A 17,882-nucleotide genomic window follows, 5' to 3' on the forward strand; every position below is an offset into this window, starting at 1 on the left:
ATAAAAATCTACTTTCGGGCCCACTTGGTGTGTGCTTGGGCTGAGCAATGAAGCAATTTCGTGTAGAGACTCTCCTTGGAGTTAAACGCCAGCTTTAGTGCCAGTTTGGGCGTTTAACTCCCAATTAGGTGCCAGTTCCGGCGTTTAACGCTGGAATTTCTTGAGGTGACTTTGAACGCCGGTTTGGGCCATCAAATCTTGGGCAAAGTATGGACTATTATATATTGCTGGAAAGCCCAGGATGTCTACTTTCCAACGCCGTTGAGAGCGCGCCAATTGGGCTTCTGTAGCTCCAGAAAATCCACTTCGAGTGCAGGGAGGTCAGAATCCAACAGCATCTGCAGTCCTTTTGAGTCTCTGGATCAGATTTTTGCTCAGGTCCCTCAATTTCAGCCAGAAAATACCTGAAATCACAGAAAAACACACAAACTCATAGTAAAGTCCAGAAAGGTGAATTTTAACTAAAAACTAATAAAAATATACTAAAAACTAACTAGATCATACTAAAAATATACTAAAAACAATGCCAAAAAGTATACAAATTATCCGCTCATCACAACACCAAACTTAAATTGTTGCTTGTCCCCAAGCAACTGAAAATCAAATAAGATAAAAAGAAGAGAATATGCAATGAATTCCAAAAACATCTATGAAGATCAGTATTAATTAGATGAGCGGGGCTTTTATCTTTTTGTCTCTGAATAGTTTTGGCATCTCACTCTATCCCTTGTAATTCAGAATGATTGGCTTCTTTAGGAACTCAGAATCCAGATAGTGTTATTGATTCTCCTAGTTAAGTATGATGATTCTTGAACACAGCTACTTATTGAGTCTTGGCTGTGGCCCAAAGCACTTTGTCTTCCAGTATTACCACCGGATACATACATGCCACAGACACATAATTGGGTGAACCTTTTCAGATTGTGACTCAGCTTTGCTAAAGTCCCCAATTAGAGGTGTCCAGGGTTCTTAAGCACACTCTTATTTGCCTTGGATCACAACTTTATTTCTTTTTTTTTTTTTCGTTTGCTTCTTTCTCTTTTTTGCTTCTTTCTCTTTTTTTCTTTTTTTTTTTTTGTATTCACTGCTTTTTCTTGCTTCAAGAATCATTTTTTTATGATTTTTCAGATCCTCAGTAACATGTCTCCTTTTTCATCATTCTTTCAAGAGCCAACATTCATGAACCACAAGTTCAAAAGACATATGCACTGTTCAAGCATACATTCAAAGAACAAAAGTGTTGCCACCACATCAAAATAATTAAACTATTATAAAATTCAGAATTCATGCAATTCTTTCCTTTTCAATTAAGCACGTTTTTATTCAAGAAAGGTGATGGATTCATAGGACATTCATAACTTTAAGGCATAGACACTAAGACACTAATGATCACAAGACACAAATATGGATAACCATAAGCATAAAAATCGAAAAACAGAAGAATAAAGAACAAGGAAATCAAGGAACGGGTCCACCTTAGTGATGGCGGCTCTTTCTTGCTCTTGAAGATCCTATGGAGTGCTTGAGCTCCTCAATGTCTCTTCCTTGTCTTTGTTGCTCCTCCCTCATGATTCTTTGGTATTCTCTAATTTCATGGAGGAGAATGGAGTGTTCTTGATGCTCCACCCTTAGTTGTCCCATGTTGGAACTCAACTCTCCTAGGGAGGTGTTTAGTTGCTCCCAATAGTCTTGTGGAGGAAAGTGCATCCCTTGAGGTATCTCAGGGATCTCATGATGAGAGGGGTCTCTTGTGTGCTCCATCCTTTTCTTGGTAATGGGCTTATCCTCATCAATGGTGATGTCTCCTTCTATGTCAACTCCAACTGAATAATAGAGGTGACAAATGAGATGAGGAAAGGCTAACTTTGCCAAGGTGGAGGTCTTGTCCGCCACCTTATAGAGTTCTTGGGCTATAACCTCATGAACCTCTATTTCTTCTCCAATCATGATGCTATGAATCATGATGGCCCGGTCTATGGTAACTTCGGACCGGTTGCTAGTGGGAATGATTGAGCGTTGTATGAACTCTAACCATCCTCTAGCCACGGGCTTGAGGTCATGCCTTCTCAATTGAACCGGCTTTCCTCTTGAATCTTGCTTCCATTGTGCGCCCTCTTCACATATGGTTGTGAGGACTTGGTCCAACCTTTGATCAAAGTTGACCCTTCTAGTGTAAGGGTGCTCATCTCCTTGCATCATAGGCAAGTTGAACGCCACCCTCACACTCTCCGGACTAAAATCCAAGTATTTCCCCCGAACCATAGTGAGATAATTCTTTGGATTCGGGTTCACACTTTGGTCATGGTTCTTGGTGATCCATGCATTGGCATAGAACTCTTGAACCATCAAGATTTCGACTTGTTGAATGGGGTTGGTAAGAACTTCCCAACCTCTTCTTCGGATCTCATGGCGGATCTCCGGATATTCACCCTTTTTGAGTGAAAAGGGGACTTCGGGGATCACCTTCTTCAAGGCCACAACTTCATAGAAGTGGACTTGATGCACCCTTGAGAGGAATCTATCCATCTCCCATGACTCGGAGGTGGAAGCTTTTGCCTTCCCTTTCCTCTTTCTAGAGGTTTCTCCGGCCTTGGATGCCATAAATGGTTATGAAAAAGCAACGCTTTTACCACACCAAACTTAAAATGTTTGCTCGTCCTCGAGCAAAAGAAGAACGAAGAGAGTAGAAGAAGAAGAAATGAGGAAGAGGGGGAAGGTGGTGTGTTCGGCCAAGAAGGGGAAGAAAGGGTGTTTAGGTTGTGTGAAAATGAAGGGTTGGAGAAGGGTATTTATAGGAGAGAGGGGGGTAATGGTTCGGCCATGGAGGGTGGGTTTGGAGGGAAAGTGGTTTGAATTTGAAGGGTGAGGTTGGTGGGGTTTTATGAAGGATGGATGTGAGTGGTGAAGAGAAAGATGGGATTTGATAGGTGAAGGGTTTTTGGGGAAGAGGTTTTGAGGTGATTGGTGAATGGGGGAAGAAGAGAGAGAGTGATGGTGGGGTCCTGTGGGGTCCACAGATCCTGTGGTGTCAAGGAAAAGTCATCCCTGCACCAAATGTTGCTCAAAATCACGTTTTGAGGTATTTCTGGCGTTAAACGCCGGGCTGGTGCCCATTCCTGGCGTTTAACGCCAGGTTGTTGCCCTTTACTGGCGTTTAACGCCAGCCTGGTGCCCCTTTCTGGCGTTAAACGCCCAGAATGGTGCCAGACTGGGCGTTAAACGCCCAACAGCTAGCATTACTGGCGTTTGAACGCCAGCTTCTTCTCCTCCAGGGTGTGCTGTTTTTCTTCCTGTTTTCATTCTGTTTTTGCTTTTTTCATTGTTTTTGTGACTTCTTATGATCATCAACCTACAAAAAAGATAAAATAACAAAAGAAAATAGTTAACTATAAAACATTGGGTTGCCTCCCAACAAGCGCTTCTTTAATGTCATTAGCTTGACAGAGGACTCTCATGGAGCCTCAGAAATGCTCAGAACCGTGTTGGAACCTCCCAACACCAAACTTAGAGTTTTGAATGTGGGGGTTCAACACCAAACTTAGAGTTTGGTTGTGGCCTCCCAACACCAAACTTAGAGTTTGGCTGTGGGGGCTCTGCTTGGCTCTGTTTTGAGAGAAGCTCTTCATGCTTCCTCTCCATGATGATAGAGGGATGTCCTTGGGCCTTAAACACCAAGGATTCTTCATTCACTTGAATGATCAACTCTCCTCTATCAACATCAATCACAGCCTTTGCTGTGGCTAGGAAGGGTCTGCCAAGGATGATGGATTCATCCATGCACTTCCCAGTCTCTAGGACTATGAAGTCAGTAGGGATGTAATGGTCTTCAATCTTCACCAAAACATTCTCTACAAGTCCATGAGCTTGTTTTCTTGAATTGTCTGCCATCTCTAATGAGATTCTTGCAGCTTGCACCTCAAAGATCCCTAATTTCTCCATTACAGAGAGGGGCATGAGGTTTACACTTGACCCTAAGTCACACAAGGCCTTTTTGAAGGTCATGGTGCCTATGGTACAAGGTATAGAAAACTTCCCAGGATCCTGCCTCTTTTGAGGCAGTTTCTGCCTAGACGAGTCATTCAGTTCTTTGGTGAGCAAGGGTGGTTCATCCTCCCAAGTCTCATTTCCAAATAACTTGTCATTCAGTTTCATGATTGCTCCAAGGTATTTAGCAACTTGCTCTTCAGTGACATACTCATCCTCTTCAGAGGAAGAATACTCATCAGAGCTCATGAATGGCAGAAGTAAGTCCAATGGAATCTCTATGGTCTCATTTTGAGCCTCAGATTCCCATTGTTCCTCATTGAGGAACTCAGAGGAGATTGGTACACGCCCACTGAGGTCTTCCTCAGTGGCGTCCTCCTCCTCTCTTTCCTCTTCATATTCGGCCATGTCTATGGCTTTGCACTCTCCTTTTGGATTTTCTTCTGTATTACTTGGGAGAGTGCTAGGAGGGAGTTCAGTAACTTTCTTGCTCAGCTGACCCACTTGTCCTTCCAAATTTCTGATGGAGGACCTTGTTTCATTCATGAAACTTTGAGTGGTCTTTATTAGATCAGAGACCATTGTTGCTAAGTCAGAGGTATTCTGCTTAAAACTCTCTGTCTGTTGCTGAGAAGATGATGGAAAAGGCTTGCCATTGCTAAACCTGTTTCTTCCACCATTATTGTTATTGAAACCTTGTTGAGGTCTCTCTTGATTCTTCCATGAGAAATTGGGGTGATTTCTCCATGAAGAATTGTAGGTGTTTCCATAGGGTTCTCCTAGGTAATTCACCTCTTCCATTGAAGGGTTCTCAGGATCATAGGCTTCTTCCTCAAATGAAGCTTCCTTAGTACTGCTTGGTGCATTTTGCATTCCAGACAGACTTTGAGAAATCAAATTGACTTGTTGAGTCAATATCTTATTCTGAGCCAATATGGCATTCAGAGTATCAATCTTAAGAACTCCTTTCTTCTGACTAGTCCCATTGTTCACAGGATTTCTTTCAGAAGTGTACATGAATTGGTTATTTGCAACCATTTCAATCAATTCTTGAGCTTCTGCAGGCGTCTTCTTCAGATGAAGAGATCCTCCAGCAGAGCTATCCAAAGACATCTTGGATAGTTCAGATAGACCATCATAGAAAATACCTATGATGCTCCATTCAGAAAGCATGTCAGAAGGACATTTTCTGATCAATTGTTTGTATCTTTCCCAAGCTTCATAGAGGGATTCTCCATCCTTCTGTCTGAAGGTTTGGACTTCCACTCTAAGCTTACTCCATCTTTGTGGTGGAAAGAACTTTGCCAAGAAGGCATTGACTAGCTTTTCCCAAGAGTCCAGGCTTTCTTTAGGTTGAGAGTCCAACCATATTCTAGCTCTGTCTCTTACAGCAAAAGGGAATAGCATCAGTCTATAGACCTCAGGGTCTACCCCATTAGTCTTGACTGTGTCACAGATTTGTAAGAATTCAGCTACGAACTGATGAGGATCTTCCATTGGAAGTCCATGGAACTTGCAATTCTGTTGCATTAGAGAAACTAATTGAGGCTTAAGCTCAAAGTTGTTTGCTCCAATGGCAGGGATAGAGATGCTTCTCCCATAGAAATCAGGAGTAGGTGCAGTGAAGTCACCCAGCACCTTCCTTGCATTGTTGGCATTGTTGTTGTTTTCGGCTGCCATGTGTTCTTCTTCCTTGAAGAATTCGGTCAGGTCCTCTAAAGAGAGTTGTGCCTTGGCTTCTCTTAGCTTTCTCTTCAAGGTTCTCTCGGGTTCAGGGTCAGCTTCAACAAGAATGCCTTTGTCTCTGCTCCTGCTCATATGAAAGAGAGGAGAAACAGAAAGTGTGGAATCCTCTATGTCACAGTATAGAGATTCCTTGAAATGTCAGAGGAAAAGAGAAATAGAAAGAAGAAGGAGAAGAAGAATTCGAACTTTAATTAGATAAGGTTCGAATTGTGCATTTAGAAGGAGTGGTACTCCATAAATAGAAGGATGTGGGAAGGAGGGAAGAGGATTTTCGAAAATTCATTTAAAAGATTTTGAAAACATTTTGAAAATTTGATTGATAATTTTCGAAAATTAAAAGTGAAAAAGAAATCAAGTGATTTTTGAAAAAGATTTTGAAATTAGAAATTAAAAAGATTTGATTGAAAACTATTTTGAAAAAGATGTGGTTAAAAAGATTTAATTGAAAAGTTATGGTTTTAAAAAGATGTGATTGAGAAGATATGATTTGAAAACAATTTTAAAAGATATGATTTGAAAACGTTTTGAAAAGATATGATTTTAAAAATTAATGACTTGCCTAACAAGAAAAGATATGATTCAAACATTAAACCTTTCTCAACAGAAAAGGTAACAATCTTAAAATTTTGAATCAAATCATTAATTGTTAGTAAGTATCTTTGAAAAAGGAAAGAAATTAATTTTGAAAACATTTGATTGAAAAGATATGATTTGAAAAAGATTTGATTTTGAAAAACTTTGAAAACTTAGAAAAATTTGATTTTGAAAAACAAAATCTTCCCCCTAGCACCATCCTGGCGTTAAACGCCCAGAATGGTATACATTCTGGCGTTTAACGCCCAAAATGCTACCTCTTTGGGCGTTAAACGCCCAACCAGGTGCCCTGGCTGGCGTTTAAACGCCAGTCTGCCTTCTTCACTGGGCATTTTTGAATGCTCAGCTTTTTCTGTATAATTCCTCTGCAGTATGTTCTGAATCTTCAATTCTTTGTATCATTGACTTGAAAAGACACAAATTAAAAATATTTTTGGATTTTTTAATAATCAAAATGCAAAAGGAATCAATTAACAATGCATGCAAGACACCAAACTTAGCAGTTTGTATACTATTGACACTATATGAGACACATAAACACTCAAGTCAAAAGAATTCAAAGATCAGAGTAAGAAATCATCAAGAATTACTTGAAGATCCTTAAGACACATGAATGCATGCAATTGACACCAAACTTAAGATGAGACACTAGACTCAAGCAAGAAACATCAAATATTTTTGGTTTTTATGGTTTTTGTGAATTTTTTTTGTGATTTTCGAAAATGAAGTGGAAAAAGATATCAAAATTCTTAATGAGAATTCCAAGAATCAGTGCAATGCTAGTCTAAGACTCCGGTCCAGGAATTAGACATGGCTTCACAGCCAGCCAAGCTTTCAAAGAAAGCTTCGGTCCAAAACACTAGACATGACCAAAGGTCAGCCAAATCTTAGCAGATCACTGCTCCAAGAGCAAAATTGATGAGAATCAACAAGCTCTTGTGGTGATAAGTTGAAACCTCGGTCCAATCAAATTAGACATGGCTTCTCAGCCAGCCAGATTTCAACCAATCATCATGAAACTCTAGAATTCATCTTCAAGAATTTCGAAAAAAATACCTAATCTAAGCAACAAGATGAACCGTCAGTTGTCCAAACTAGAACAATCCCAGGCATTGTTACCAAAAGCTTGCTCAAAACTTGAACAATCCCCGGCAACGGCGCCAAAAACTTGGTGCGCGAAATTGTGAACAATACTTTTCACAACTCTCATAATCCCTGGTCATGAACTCCAAAAACTTGGTGGTTCAATTCCATGGCATTACACAACTTCGCACAACTAACCAGCAAGTGCACTGGGTCATCCAAGTAATACCTTACGTGAGTAAGGGTCGATCCCACGGAGATTGTTAGCATTGAAGCAAGCTATGGTCATCTTGTAAATCTTAGTCAGGCAGACTCAAATGTATATGATGATGAACGAAAATAACATAGAAGATAAAGATAGTGATACTTATGTATATCATTGGTGTAAGAGCTTCAGACAAGCGTATGAAGATGCCTTCCCTTCCGTCTCTCTGCTTTCCTGCTGCCTTCATCCAATCCTTTCTTACTCCTTTCCATGGCAAGCTCGTGTAGGGTTTCACTGTTGTCAGCAGCTACCTCCCATCCGCGCAGTGAAAGCTAATGCACACACTCTGTCACAGTGCTGCCAATCACCGGTTTGGTTCCCTCCCCTACCGGAATAGAATCACTCTTTTGCGTCTGTTACTAACGCCCAGTAGGTTACAGGTTTGAAGCACGTCACAGTCATTCAATCATTGAATCCTACTCAGAATACCACAGACAAGGTTAGACCTTCCGGATTCTCTTGAATGCCGCCATCAGTTCTTGCCTATACCACGAAGACTCTGATCTCACGGAATGGTTGGCTCGTTTGTCAGGCGAGCACTCGGTTGTCAGGCGATCAACCATGCATCGTGCAATCAGGAATCCAAGAGATATTCACTAAGCCTCAGATGCTTGTAGAACAAGAATGGTTGTCAGTCACCTTGTTCATGGGTGAGAATGGTGATGGGCGTCAATCATCACCTTCATCATGTTGAAGAACAAGTGATATCTTGGACAAAGAACAAGCGGAATTGAATGGAAGAACAATAGTAATTGCATTAATACTCGAGGTACAGCAGAGCTCCACACCTTAATCTATGGTGTGTAGAAACTCCACCGTTGAAAATACATAAGCATAAGGTCTAGGCATGGCCGAATGGCCAGCCTCCCAAAGGTCTAAGATAGCATACAACAGAGATAGCTACCAAAAGTCCTAGATGTCTCTATACAATAGTAAAAGGTCCTACTTATAGAAAACTAGTACATAGATGAGTAAATGACATAAAAATCTACTTTCGGGCCCACTTGGTGTGTGCTTGGGCTGAGCAATGAAGCAATTTCGTGTAGAGACTCTCCTTGGAGTTAAACGCCAGCTTTAGTGCCAGTTTGGGCGTTTAACTCCCAATTAGGTGCCAGTTCCGGCGTTTAACGCTGGAATTTCTTGAGGTGACTTTGAACGCCGGTTTGGGCCATCAAATCTTGGGCAAAGTATGGACTATTATATATTGCTGGAAAGCCCAGGATGTCTACTTTCCAACGCCGTTGAGAGCGCGCCAATTGGGCTTCTGTAGCTCCAGAAAATCCACTTCGAGTGCAGGGAGGTCAGAATCCAACAGCATCTGCAGTCCTTTTGAGTCTCTGGATCAGATTTTTGCTCAGGTCCCTCAATTTCAGCCAGAAAATACCTGAAATCACAGAAAAACACACAAACTCATAGTAAAGTCCAGAAAGGTGAATTTTAACTAAAAACTAATAAAAATATACTAAAAACTAACTAGATCATACTAAAAATATACTAAAAACAATGCCAAAAAGTATACAAATTATCCGCTCATCACCCACCCGTCAAGCAGGGACGAAAGTCGGCCTTAGTGATCCGACGGTGCCGAGTGGAAGGGCCGTCGCTCAACGGATAAAAGTTACTCTAGGGATAACAGGCTGATCTTCCCCAAGAGCTCACATCGACGGGAAGGTTTGGCACCTCGATGTCGGCTCTTCGCCACCTGGGGCTGTAGTATGTTCTAAGGGTTGGGTTGTTTGCCCATTAAAGCGGTACGTGAGCTGGGTTCAGAACGTCGTGAGACAGTTCAGTCCATATCCGGTAAAATCTTTTCTATTTTTTTACCAAATCATATATTTATTTATACTTTGATTGCATTTAATTTAACCCCGTATTTATGAATATTCAATTAATAGAATCAGAATTCAAAACTTATTTGTTTATCTTTTATGTATTTTTGTTACCTAAGTATATTATCTTTAGCCGCACATATATTGTGGCGAGTCAAACTAAACTAGAAACTAAAAAAAAAGACTATTTCCTAAATTTGTTAAGTTAATGATGGCCTTCCATGGATTCACCTATATAAGCCGCAGCTAAAGTAGCAAAAATAAGGGCTTGAATACCGCTTGTAAATAATCCAAGGAACATGACAGGTATAGGAACTACTAAGGGTACTAAAGAAACAAGAACAACAACCAAAAGTGGGAATGGTTTGCGGATTTCTAACAACTAAAATGGCTGAAACCAATAAGATAGTAATTACGACCCAAGAAGTTATAAGTACTTGGGCATGCACTTGGAACCCCCCTAATTGCCAATAGAGATGTTGACCTACTTCCACGGAAGATATCTCATATAATCTTTTTAATGTGTTGATGGAACATAATAGAATATTCATATTGCCCTCAAAATAAATAGAACTTGAAAGAAATTATTTTGATTCAACTATCTATTTTTTCAATTGTCTGTTAAATCTTTTATTTTGAACGTCTCTAATTCAAAACCGAACGTGAAACTTTTGTTTCATTCGGCTCCTTTACGGAAGGGATTCAGAAAAGAAGAAATATGGAACACGAAAAAAAGATTCCGCTAACCCATAACATCTATGTCAGCCTTTCTGTATGAATACATTGAAAACGCCTTGCTTTTTAGATGATCCCTATAGAAACGGAGTATTTTTACAAATATACATTTATTTTTTCTAGTTACTTCGTTCTCTATTTCTATTTGAAAGAATCTTTAGGAAAAGAATCAAATTTCCATCGAGCTAAAAAAAGGATATCGATGTCTCTAGTAAACTAGAGTAATCGTTTAATAGCTATTGTGCCTCAACCTCTCTTAGACTACAAAAAAGCAAAAAAGAAGAAGATTTAGTTACGATTAGAAAAAAAAACTTTCTATAGTTTTTCCCATGGATCCTTTATCCAATACTCAAAAAAAATTGGACTTTTGATCCAATTTTAAAAACTTATGTTTCATAATGTTAGAATTCAATTTGTCAATTGAGAATTGATTCTTCTTAGATACAAATTACGATAATTTAGATTATTCCTTGAATTTTTCATTGAGAGGAATAAAGGATTCAAAATCCCTTTAAGTAAGAAATAAAGTTCTTGATCGAGATATGAATCAAAGGAGGGCGGGATCCCTTAACTTTTAAGGGGTCCGTAGAACGAATCGCACTTTTACCACTAAACTATACCCGCTGCTGCTACAATGCTATTATTACACATAATTAGACCTTTTGTCGAACCGGAGACTGGGTCTATATATATAGAAACATACGTTTCTACAAATTAGAGCGTTTATTGCGTATTAATCTTTTTAATGTGTTGATGGAACATAATAGAGTATCATATTGCCCTCAAAATAAATAGAACTTGAAAGGAATTATTTTGATTCAACCATCTATTTTTTCAATTGTCTGTTAAATCTTTTATTTTGAATATTGACTAATCACTTAATATTTCTGGGTTTTTTGTTTTTTGTGCGATTTAGTAAATCAGTTATAGTAACCGATTCTATAAATCTATGAAGTTACCGGAGAAATAATAGGATGTCTAAAATGAGAATTATATAGAATTGAATTGAATCCTGATTTAGCGTAAGGTTTTGAACTAAACAATTTATGTCTTACTAGATTTAGGTTATTTTCGACAAAATCATTATTTAAAAAAGAGTTAGAAATAGCTTTTTCTCCAAGAGAACGAAAATGGGTGTGCATTTGGTCTTGATCCTTGAAGAGTGAAAAAATCGGCGGAGAAGTTTTATGTTATATATGGTAATCTTTCTGATATCCGAATTATAGAAAAAATTCTATCAATTTTTGTAAAAAAGTAAAGAGAGATAAAACAAAACACAAGTCTCTCATATCACTCCTCATACCTTAATGAATGCGTGAAATGGGTTTAACAGGAATTGTTATAAAGAAACGGATTCATGAGGGTTTAATTCAATATTGCTGAATCAATTTCCCCTGTGGGGTATGTTCGGGGTTGGTTCATTTATTTTCAATTTTAAATAATGAAAATATCAGTCTAGGCTATATTTCTGAAAAGGTTCAACATACTCTTTATATATATTTCTACCACAGAAAAATAAAAAATGCAAGTATAAATTCTTTAATTAGACTTTTTTTAACTTCAATATTATTGGTTTTGAGGGGTACGATTAGAATAGAAGTTAAAAATTGAAGAAAACCTTATTTTCTTCCATTAAAATGGATCCGAGATTAAGTTGAAGGAATGATAAATATGAAAATACGGGCCTCTGTTCATAAAATTTGTGAAAAATGTAGATTGATCCGTAGACGAGGTAGAATTCTAGTAATTTATTCCAATCCAAGACATAAACAAAGACAAGGATAAGGATAATATTTCCACAAAAGCCACAAGAGAGGGCTTTGAATTATAAAGAACTGGGTGTGCAAATAAAAATAAAATAAAATAAGATATAGATATTTAAATTCAAACTTTTTTTTACATGAAAACTTAGAAATTATATAATATTCTCTATTATATATGATATGATTTTATAGTAATATTGATTATATATTAATATTTTTGAATATGTGAAAATTTCAAATTATTGAATGAATATAGAAATTCTATTTCAAATATTTCAAAATTTTCTTATATATATAATATATAGCAATGATTATATATATATAGATTAGAACTATTCTAATAAAATACAATATAAAAAAGAGATATTAGATAGAGAGATTTTGGGGATCTAAAATTAGAAATTCTATTTTTGTTAGTTGTATATTAACACAAATAGAATGCCAATTTTGAGAATATTAATTCTAGTTTCTAATTAAAAAAAGGAAATATAGTAAAACATCTGTTTTTTTGACATGAAATGAATATATCCATACATCTCAGACTTCCTTTTAGGTTATGAGATAATAATTATGAAATAATAAAAAGATAATAAGATATGGCAAAACCTATACCCAAAATTGGTTCGCGTAAAAATGGACGTATTGGTTCACGTAAACATGCTAGTAAAATACCAAAGGGCGTTATTCATGTTCAAGCTAGTTTCAACAATACCATTGTCACTGTTACCGATGTACGGGGTCGGGTAATTTCGTGGTCCTCCGCAGGTACTTGTGGATTCAAAGGTACGCGAAGGGGAACACCATTTGCCGCCCAAACCGCAGCAGGAAATGTTATTCGAACAGTAGCGAATCAAGGCATGCAACGAGCAGAAGTCTTATGGTTCTTCATTATCTGCATATGGTCTCTTTTTCTTGGGTGCCCATTTTGTATGGACTTTTAGTTTAATGTTTCTATTCAGTGGACGTGGTTATTGGCAAGAACTTATTGAATCCATCGTTTGGGCTCATAATAAATTCAAAGTTGCTCCTGCTACTCAGCCGAGAGCCTTGAGCATTGTACAAGGACGTGCTGTAGGAGTAACCCATTACCTTCTGGGTGGAATTGCCACAACATGGGCGTTCTTCTTAGCAAGAATTATTGCAGTAGGATAATGGCTAGGAGGATTTGAAAGGCATTATGGCATTAAGATTTCCAAGGGTTAGCTCAGGACCCTACTACTCGTTTTGGTATTGCTACCGCACATGACTTCGAAAGTCATGATGATATTACTGAGGAACGTCTTTATCAGAATATTTTTGTCGGTCAATTAGCAATAATTTTTCTGTGGACTTCTGGGAATCTGTTTCATGTAGCTTGGCAGGGAAATTTTGAGACATGGGTATAGGATCCTTTACATGTAAGACCTATTGCTCATGCAATTTGGGATCCTCATTTTGGTCAACCGGCTGTAGAAGCTTTTACTCGTGGGGTGCTCTTGGTCCAGTGAATATTGCCTATTCCGGTGTTTATCAGTGGTGGTATACAATCGGTTTACGTACTAATGGGGATCTTTATACTGGAGCTCTTTTTCTATTATTTCTTTCAGCCATATCCTTAATAGCGGGGTGGTTACACCTACAACCGAAATGGAAACCGAGCGTTTCTTGGTTTAAAAATGCCGAATCCCGTCTTAATCATCATTTCTCAGGACTATTCGGAGTCAGTTCCTTGGCTTGGACAGGACATTTAGTTCATGTCGCTATTCCAGGAGTTAGAGGGGAATACGTTCAATGGAATAATTTTTTAGGTGTATTGCCACATCCTCAAGGATTAGGTCCACTTTTTACAGGCCAGTGGAATCTTTATGCATAAAACCCAGATTCCAGTAGTCATTTATTTGGTACCCCTCAAGGAGTAGGAACTGCCATTCTAACACTTCTTGGGGGATTCCATCCACAAACGCAAAGCTTATGGCTGACCGATATTGCGCACCATCATTTAGCTATTGCGATTCTTTTTCTGATAGCTGGTCACATGTATAGAACTAACTTCGGGATTGGCCACAGTATAAAAGAGATCTTAGAAGCACACATTCCTCCAGGGGGTAGATTGGGGCGTGGACATAAGGGTCTTTATGACACAATCAATAATTCACTTCATTTTCAATTAGGTCTTGCTCTAGCCTCTTTAGGAGTTATATATGAGATCTCCCTATTCTATTAATAAGGATTTATCTATTAATAGAAGATTAATTTAGTAATAGTTCTTTCTATTAATACTTCTATATTAATACTTATAATATAAAAGGATTAATCGTAGAAATTAGTCGTATAAATAGAATAAATAAATAGAATAGTATTGAATAGTATTCAATTTGAGAAGAGAATCTTTATAGAGGATTTCGAATAGATTCGAAATTTAATAGATTAATAAAATCTATAAATCTGAATATATTACTCCTATTGAATATTCAAATTCATTTTTCTATTACTATTCTTTTTATTTTGTGATTTTATTCTATAAATTTAATTATATTAAATTGATAGATTTTGAAAGTTGAATTCAATTTCTATTTTGAGATTTGTTTTTAAGTTTTACAATATACCATAACAATATACCCTCCCTATATATAAATATAAGATGATATAAATATTAAGTATAGAAGATTTTTCCAATAGAAAAAAAAGTTTGACCCCTCCCTCCCTATAATGTCTTAGTTTTCTTTATTTTTATTTGGGGGCTTATATATTCCATTTTTTTAATGTGCCTCACAATTCGAAAGAATTCGTGGGGAGGGGTCATTTCAGTTCATTTTTCGATCTATAACAAATAGCTTCAAGAGATGATAGAATTAAGAATACCCACTAAAAAAACTAATACAATCCATAATGAGGTACCGGAAAATACAACATTTTTGTTACTTGACCAACCATCAGGAGAAGCAAATACAACCGGTACACTAATCAATAAAATTGATGAAGTAGCAATTAATGCAAAAACAGCCAATTGGAAAGCTATAGTCATGTTTCTAATCCTCCAATTTACCAACAAAAGAAAACTATACCATTTGATCCCAACTCCTCGATTCCGTTATCAAAAAAAAATTGTAATAAAAAAACATATTTTGGGGTTTTATCATGAATCTATTGATTTTATATGACGTCTAATGAGGCCCTATCAATTAGTATTATACAAAAGAAATCCATTATAGACACTAATATAATTAGATCTGCTCTTCATAGACAAACTTGGGATTTGCGATCCCAGGTAAGATCGGTTCAGGATCATGGGATCCTTTTCTATCAGATAGGAAGGGCTATTTCAAAAAATGTACTTCTAAGTAATTGCTCCATAGATCCTATATCTATCTATATGAAGAAAAAATCTTGTAACGAGGGGGATTCTTATTTGTACAAATGGTACTTCGAACTTGGAACGAGCATGAAGGAATTAACGATACTTCTTTATCTTTTGAGTTGTTCTGCCGGATCGGTCGCTCAAGACCTTTGGTCTCTACTCGGACCTGATGAAAAAAATGGGATCACTTCTTATGGACTCGTTGAGAATGATTCTGATCTAGTTCATGGCCTATTAGAAGTAGAAGGCGCTCTGGTGGGATCCTCACGGACAGAAAAAGGTTGCAGTCAGTTTGATAATGATCGAGTGACATTGCTTCTTCGGTCCGAACCAAGGAATCCCTTAAATATGATTCAAAAAGGATCTTGTTTTATCGTTGATCAGAGATTTCTCTATGAAAAATATGAATCGGAGTTTGAAGAAGGGGAAGGAGTCCTCGACCCGCAACAGATGGAGGAGAATTTATTCAATCACATAGTTTGGGCTCCTAGAATATGGCGCCCTTGGGGCTTTCTATTTAATTGTATCGAAAGGCCCAATGAATTGGGATTTCCCTATTGGGCCAGGTCATTTCGGGGCAAGCGGATCATTTATGAGGAAGATGATGAGCTTTAAGAGAATGATTCGGAGTTCTTGCAGGGTGGAACCATGCAGTACCAGACACGAGATAGATCTTCCAAAGAACAAGGCTTTTTTCAAATAAGCCAATTCATTTGGGACCCTGCGGATCCACTCTTTTTCCTATTGAAAGATCAGCCTTTTGTCTCTGTCTCTGTGTTTTCACATCGACAATTCTTTGCAGATGAAGAGATGTCAAAGGGGCTTCTTACTTTCCAAACAGATCTTCCTACATCTATATATAAACGCTAGTTTATCAAGAATACGCAAGAAAAGCATTTCGAATTGTTGATTCATCGCCAGAGATGGTTTAGAACCAATAGTTCATTATCTAATGGATTTTTCCATTCTAATACTCTATCCGAGAGTTATCAATATTTATCAAATATGTTCCTATCTAACGGAACGCTATTGGATCAAATGACAAAGACATTGTTGAGAAAAAGATGGCTTTTCCCAGATGAAATGGTTGTTGCTATCTGCTCCAATAACGAATCATTGGTTTAACTGAATAACTAAATCAAATAGATAGACCTTTCTTTCTCTTTGTCTCAGGTCGATAGCTCTTCTCAATTGAAAGATACCCTATATTGATAATACACATTCCAGTTGACCGAGCCTAATTCTAATTGTTTTGTTCCGAAGCAAAGATATCCACGGGGCGGTTTGTCCTATTCAGATATTCACGACCAAGAAGTACTGAATTCTCTTTCTTTTCGGATAGCCCTGAAAGGAGAAGGAAGGTTGGAATGCCAACAGGCGTCTATTATGGAATTCACCCGACCCGAGAGTACCTATTTGGAGAACGTCCGGTGCAAAAGTAATTGAATGGGTAAGTCGCCAATCCCTAAAACGGACTATGTAATGTACTTTATCGGGTTACGGGTGGACATTTTACCAGAGGTTTCTATTGTATCAATCTACCCCTGTGTGATTCCTATTGAAGCATATCTCGGGGAGTGCAGGGCAGACGATTTTAAAACGGACTCCCCATTCATTAGATAGAGAAGATCACCAAGATTTCGTGATGCGCTGCCGAACTTATTCCAATTCAATAAGAGATCTCAATATTATGCCTTGAAGAGGACTCGAACCTCCACGCTCTTTAGCACGAGATTTTGAGTCTCGCGTGTCTACCATTTCACCACCAAGGCATCTTGAAAGTGAATCGTATTCCATGAATATGATATCTAGCTAGTGTTATGTATGGAATATATGACAAAGGTGGAGTGTTAGAGTATTTTTATTGATCGGTCATGTCATATAGGCCCGAGTCGGACATCCAATTGGTTCGATTTGAATTATCCGTAGGATATCTTATATATATTCTATCAAAAAGATGGACAATCAAACCTATTTCTCGATTCAATAGAATCCCAAAGAGGTGAATAGGGTCCAAAATAATGATAGATATGTAAATCCTTCCTAATTCACATCGTTGGTGAAAAATTTTTTTTTGTAATTCCTTGCTCAAAGATTCAGAAAATACAGGATCTCCGCCTACACAAGCAAATTGTTGATAAAACTCCAAAATGGCGTTTTCTTTTGACCTAATTTTTTTTTCCTTATCATTCAAGAAAGACAAGAAGAGTTCGGGATAGCAAACATTCTCTAGAATTTCGTTTAAATTCAAACCCTAGCTGATAGTAGAACTAGAATAGATATTTTCTGTTTCCTACTAACACGAGCCCATATCTTTGCTTTTCTATCAATCTCTAGTTCTAATCTCCCTCCCCAATCCGATATTATAGTGCCAGTATAGACCAAAATCCCGTTATGGTCCAATTCTGACCGATAATAGATACCAGGGCTTTCCAATATTTGATTGATTACAATTCTATAAATTCCATTTTATAGAAGTTCCCAAGGAGTTCATTAGAGGAATATTTCCAATAAAAATTGTTTGTTCTTGGATATCCTTACCATCC

General features: G+C 37.7%; 2 non-coding genes and 1 pseudogene across 2 annotated transcripts; 2 read left to right on the forward strand and 1 right to left on the reverse strand.

The window, feature by feature from the left end:
• Window positions 1–5,151: 5,151 nt before the first annotated feature.
• LOC130937311 (small nucleolar RNA R71) lies at window positions 5,152–5,259 on the forward strand. The gene has a single exon (XR_009068534.1). It is a non-coding gene; the product is annotated as a small nucleolar RNA R71 (small nucleolar RNA).
• A 7,336-nt stretch (window positions 5,260–12,595) lies between these two features.
• Window positions 12,596–14,202, forward strand: LOC130933900 (photosystem I P700 chlorophyll a apoprotein A2-like; annotated as a pseudogene).
• Window positions 14,203–17,027: 2,825 nt separating this feature from the next.
• On the reverse strand, window positions 17,028–17,108 carry TRNAL-CAA (transfer RNA leucine (anticodon CAA)). Its single transcript has one exon. It is a non-coding gene; the product is annotated as a tRNA-Leu (tRNA).
• Window positions 17,109–17,882: the final 774 nt, after the last annotated feature.

Source organism: Arachis stenosperma, chromosome 6 (assembly GCF_014773155.1).
Source record: "Arachis stenosperma cultivar V10309 chromosome 6, arast.V10309.gnm1.PFL2, whole genome shotgun sequence".
Classification (NCBI taxonomy): Eukaryota; Viridiplantae; Streptophyta; class Magnoliopsida; order Fabales; family Fabaceae; genus Arachis; species Arachis stenosperma.